The sequence below is a fragment of the Scyliorhinus canicula genome, unplaced genomic scaffold (assembly GCF_902713615.1).
Source record: "Scyliorhinus canicula unplaced genomic scaffold, sScyCan1.1, whole genome shotgun sequence".
In the NCBI taxonomy this organism is placed as follows: Eukaryota; Metazoa; Chordata; class Chondrichthyes; order Carcharhiniformes; family Scyliorhinidae; genus Scyliorhinus; species Scyliorhinus canicula.
This window is the reverse complement of record NW_024055654.1, coordinates 4,106,938-4,111,994: the sequence shown is the minus strand read 5'-3', so window position 1 is coordinate 4,111,994 and position 5,057 is coordinate 4,106,938. Positions and strand designations below refer to the sequence as shown.

The following is a 5,057-nucleotide window of genomic DNA, read 5'->3' as shown; positions in this document are numbered from 1 at the left end:
GGAATCGAACCTGGGACCCTGGAGCTGTGAAGCATTTATGCTAACCACCATGCTACCGTGCTGCCCCAAATATGCAGCTTGACCAACGGAAAACCTCATCATCCGGGATTTGAACCCGGGACCTCTCGCAAATTCCAACAGCGACAATCATACCCCGAGACCAACGAGCCCCAAAGATGTTAAGATTCAAAACTTAGGTAAAAAAACCAACATAAGTGTACTTTACCTGAATGCTCGTAGTATTCGGAATAAAGTAAATGAGTTGATGGCACAAATCATCGTAAATGACTATGATTTAGTGGCCATTACTGAAACATGGTTAAAGGATGCTCACGACTGGGAGTTAAATATCCGAGGGTATCAAACTATTCGAAGGACAGAGTGGATGGTAAGGGAGGTGGTGTTGCTCTGTTATTTAAGGAAGACATCCGGGCAATAGTATGGGATGACATCGGTGCTATGGAGGATATCCATTTGGGTGGAAATCAGGAATAGTAAGGCGAAAAAGTCACTGATAGGAGTAGTCTATTGGCCACCAAATAGTAACGTTATGGTGGGGCAGGCAATAAACAAAGAAATAACTGATGCATGTAGAAATGGTACAGCAGTTATCATGGGGGATTTTAATCTACATGTCGATTGGTTTAACCAGGTCGGTCAAGGCAACCATGAGGAGGAGTTAAAGAATGTATCCGCGATAGTTTCCTAGAACAGTATGTAATGGAACCTACGAGGGAACAAGTGGTCCTAGATCTTGTCCTGTGTAATGAGACAGGATTGGTTCATGATCTCATAGTTAGGGATCCTCTCGGAAGGAGCGATCCCAATATGGTGGAATTTAAAATACAGATGGAGGGTGAGAAAGTAAAATCAAATACTAGTGTTTTGTGTTTAAACAAAGGAGAGTACAAGGGGATGAGAGAAGAACTAGCTAAGGTAGACTGGGAGCTAAGACTTTATGGTGGAACAGTTGAGGAACAGTGGAGAACCTTCCAAGCGATTTTTCACAGTGCTCAGCAAAGGTTTATACCAACAAAAAGGAAGGACGGTAGAAAGAGGGAAAATCGACCATGGATATCTAAGGAAATAAGGGAGAGTATCAAATTGAAGGAAAAAGCATATAAAGTGGCAAAGATTGCTGGCAGATTAAAGGACTGGGAAATCTTTAGGGGGCAACAGAAAGCTACTAAAAAAGCTATAAAGAAGAGTAAGGTAGAGTATGAGAGTAAACTTGCTCAGAATATAAAAACAGACAGTAAAAGTTTTTACAAATATATAAAACAAAAAAGAGTGGCTAAGGTAAATATTGGTCCTTTAGAGGATGAGAAGGGAGTTTTAATAATGGGAAATGAAGAAATGGCTGAGGAACTGAACAGGTCTTCACAGTGGAAGACACAAATAACACGCCAGCGACTGATAGAAATGAGGCTATGACAAGGCTATGACCTTGAGAGGATTGTTATCACTAAGGAGGTAGTGATGGGCAAGCTAATGGGGCTAAAGGTAGACAAGTCTCCTGGCCCTGATGGAATGCATCCCAGAGTGCGAAAAGAGATGGCTAGCGAAATTGCAAATGCACTAGTGATAATGTACCGAAATTTAATAGACTCTGGGGTGGCTCTTGAGTAGCTCGCCGTGATCGTATAGTGGTTAGTACTCTGCGTTGTGGCCGCAGCAACCTCGGTTCGAATCCGAGTCACGGCATTGCGGGAATGGCAATGACACGGCATTGGGAGCGCCATTATTTTAGCTGGGGCTGGTTTAGCTCACTCGGCTAAATCGCTGGCTTTTAAAGCAGACCAAGCAGGCCAGCAGCACGGTTCGATTCCCGTACCAATAGGGGAATGGGGAGGGGAGACAATGGGAGAGGAAGACTTATCAATGGAAGCAATGAAAATAAGTTGATGGAAATAAACATGTGGTGAAGCGAGAAGAGTGATTTCACGGTGCGAAGTTGTTGAGCCTACTGTAAAATCCGCAAGGCTGCACCGTGCCGATTCGGAGGATGGGGGCTGTTCCTCGGCGTTGTGCTGAGCTACATGGGAACATTGCAGCAGGCCAAGATCGGACATGTGAGCAGGACAGTGAGTTCAAATAGCAAGCGACAGGAGAGTCTGCCACCTGTAACTGGCTTAGAGGAAATGCCAGAGACTTAACTGAACCAGCTTTGAGAAAGAAAAAACGGTGTTCCTGATGGAGAAACAGGAAAAGCCACTGAGGGAATCCAGGCTCAAAGTTGATTTGCAATTACCCCTCCTTTCTTCTACATGAACGGTATTAAAGCTGCAGCATGTTACACACCAAAACTGTGTGATGCTTCGATAAGTTGAGACATCAGTTTTAAAGAAACGGCTTCCTGCAATAAGTTAAATGGCCTCTCAGCTTAAAAAAATAGAAGCTGCAGCAACACATTGAGGTTGAACATTGCACACGCCAACTGTTTGCGATGCTCCCAGCAGTTTCTGTAGTGTAGTGGTTATCATATTCGCCTAACACGCGAAAAGTCCGCGGTTCGAAATCGGGCAGAAACATCCCGTGCTTATCATTGTGTGTGACGAATGTTTGCACGAAATACGTTTGTTTCTCAATCTCGCGCGTTCGAAGAAGTTCCCAGTTGGTCTCGCATAAGGTATTAAAATTCCTGCAACAAAGTCGGAAATACTGAATTTTCAAGACGCGGGGGGAATAAAATCCTTTCCTATTTTGCCAAAATTCGGATATTAGCAGTTTGTTCCACCACCACAGAATCTATTGGGTTTACAGATGCAGATGAACATATTTAATCACCATTTCAAACATGTATAAATGTACGATTAAAGCAACTTACTGCGGATGCGTCAATCGGAAACAAAATCAGAAAATTTATTTGCGCCGCAAAGAATTCATGTTGCTTGACCAAGGGAACACTCCATCGAAGGGCTCGCCCCCGACCTCTCGCAAATTCCGACAGCAAGACACCCAAAGCGAGAATCATACCCCTAGACCAACCAGCCACGCAGATGCAGGCAAAGCATACTGTCATTGCCATCGAACGTCCATCTAACATCAGCGGAGAACGCCGAAAGTACTGCAACAACTCAGGGACTCAGGCGGCATTTGTCAAGTGGAAACAAGATTGAAACCCAAATCTGCGATGTAAGGGCACGCAAAATGGGTGCAGCATTTACAGTGTGAAACTGCTGAACACACACTGAGTGTGAAAGCTGTATTGAGCCCAGTGGAAATGATGCGCTGCTGTTCCTCGAGTGTCTGTTGAGCTGTTTTGGAACATTTCACGACGCCGAGGTCCGGGAGGTCAGCGTTAAGATCCAGCTCTCCAGTCAGTTCAATTCTCCACTTTGGCTCTGTGGATTAGATGGGTCATGCCCCTGTGGTTAACACAGATCTGGAGCATCAATTTTATCCAAACGCACTCCAGCTCAGACACTGTCTCTCTCTCTCTCGAGCATCATCTGTGGGGAGAGAAACGACGTAAACATCCCGAGTCCTGAGAAATCTTTTTCAGAGTGGGCCAATGTAAATCAACCCCGCCGTCAGCATCGTAAACAATTCGTAATCTCTGACCTGGAGTAAAGAGCTTGTCCTGGATTTAAACCCACGACCACTCCCGTAGGCATTGATTGAAAATCTCTAAACGAGAACCAGACCTCGAGACCAAAGAGCACAAATTTAAGACCGACATTCAGCAAAATATAATTTATGTTAATTTCGATATAATTTCTACATCTCACGGCTTTATATGTTGAGACATCTGTTAATTTAAGAAACAGCTGTCGCTTGCAACAAGGGACCTGGCCTCTCACATAGACCTTCAGAATCTGCAGCAACACAGTGAGGTTGTACATTCCGCACGTCGATTGATTGCCAGCGGTTTCTGTAGTGTAGTGGTTATCACATTCGCCTCACACGCGAAAGGTTCCCGGTTGGAAACATCGAACATTTAGCATTTCGTGTGAGAAAAGTTTGCACAATTATTGGGCACAAAATAATTCTGTTTCCTGATTGTTGCCGGAATCTCGTGTGTTCCAGGACTATGAAATTTCGTCTCACATGAGCCACTACACTGAATTGAACATTAAGGCCCAAGCACTGAATTTTCGGCAGGCAATGAGAGGTGAAGAAGAGGATGCTTCAAACGGAAACAAAAACAGAAAATACTGGATAATAGGTGGAAAATTACGAAAATGTCTCGGGCAGAAAGAAAAAGGGAATGTAAATGAGGCTATGAAAGGTGCTGATGGAGCATCAAGCGGTCAGAATGTGTTAATGGCAGAACAAAGGTAAGCAGTGCGTCAGAGAACAATTACAAACAGGGATCAGATTGCTGAAGTAGGATGGTATGGGCTGGGGGGAGGGGGGCAATGCTGAGGGTAAAACATATCAATGGAAGGAATGATAAGTTGGGTCAAGGCGTTCCGGGAGTATGGAGGTGATGCGCTTCATGATCAGCCTCTCAAAGCCCTTCATTACAATTGACGTCAGGGCCGCCTGCTCCAAAAACTAATTCAAATTGAATCCAATTCATGGCCCCCAGAAGAGAGACATACCAGATCCACGCATTCCACCTGACCTCACGCTCATCTTAGCAAAAAGGCGAGAAACGATTTCCTCCCACAGTTCAAAGATGTGTAGGAAATCTGGATTGGCCTTGCTGAATTGGCCCTTAGCGCCCCTTCGTCTCAATTGGGCGAAGTCTGTTCCTGATCTGTGTGGGAATCCAACATAAAACATGTCGGGTCAACAGAAACTTCAGGGATTTTCCATCGAAAAATTGATTTCTATTAAAGTCTAAACCTGGCACCATGTGCTTCCCTTGTCCCAACTGATAGTAATTCTCATGTTGCTCGGCGGTTATTGTACATAATAATAATAATCTGACTTCGGAAACTGTGATGGTGGGTATTGGTGAATTAAGGGCTGCTGGGGCACTCGACAGCGGATTGTTGGTTACCTGCTCAAACCGAGCATAGAATGCATTAACTTCATCGGGAAGGGGTGCGCTGCTGCCAGAGATACAGTAAGACGTCTTACAACACCAGGTTAAAGTCCAACAGGTT

General features: G+C 44.6%; 1 non-coding gene across 1 annotated transcript; it reads left to right on the top strand.

The window, feature by feature from the left end:
- Window positions 1-1,632: 1,632 nt before the first annotated feature.
- trnah-gug lies at window positions 1,633-1,704 on the top strand. Its single transcript has one exon. It is a non-coding gene; the product is annotated as a tRNA-His (tRNA).
- Window positions 1,705-5,057: the final 3,353 nt, after the last annotated feature.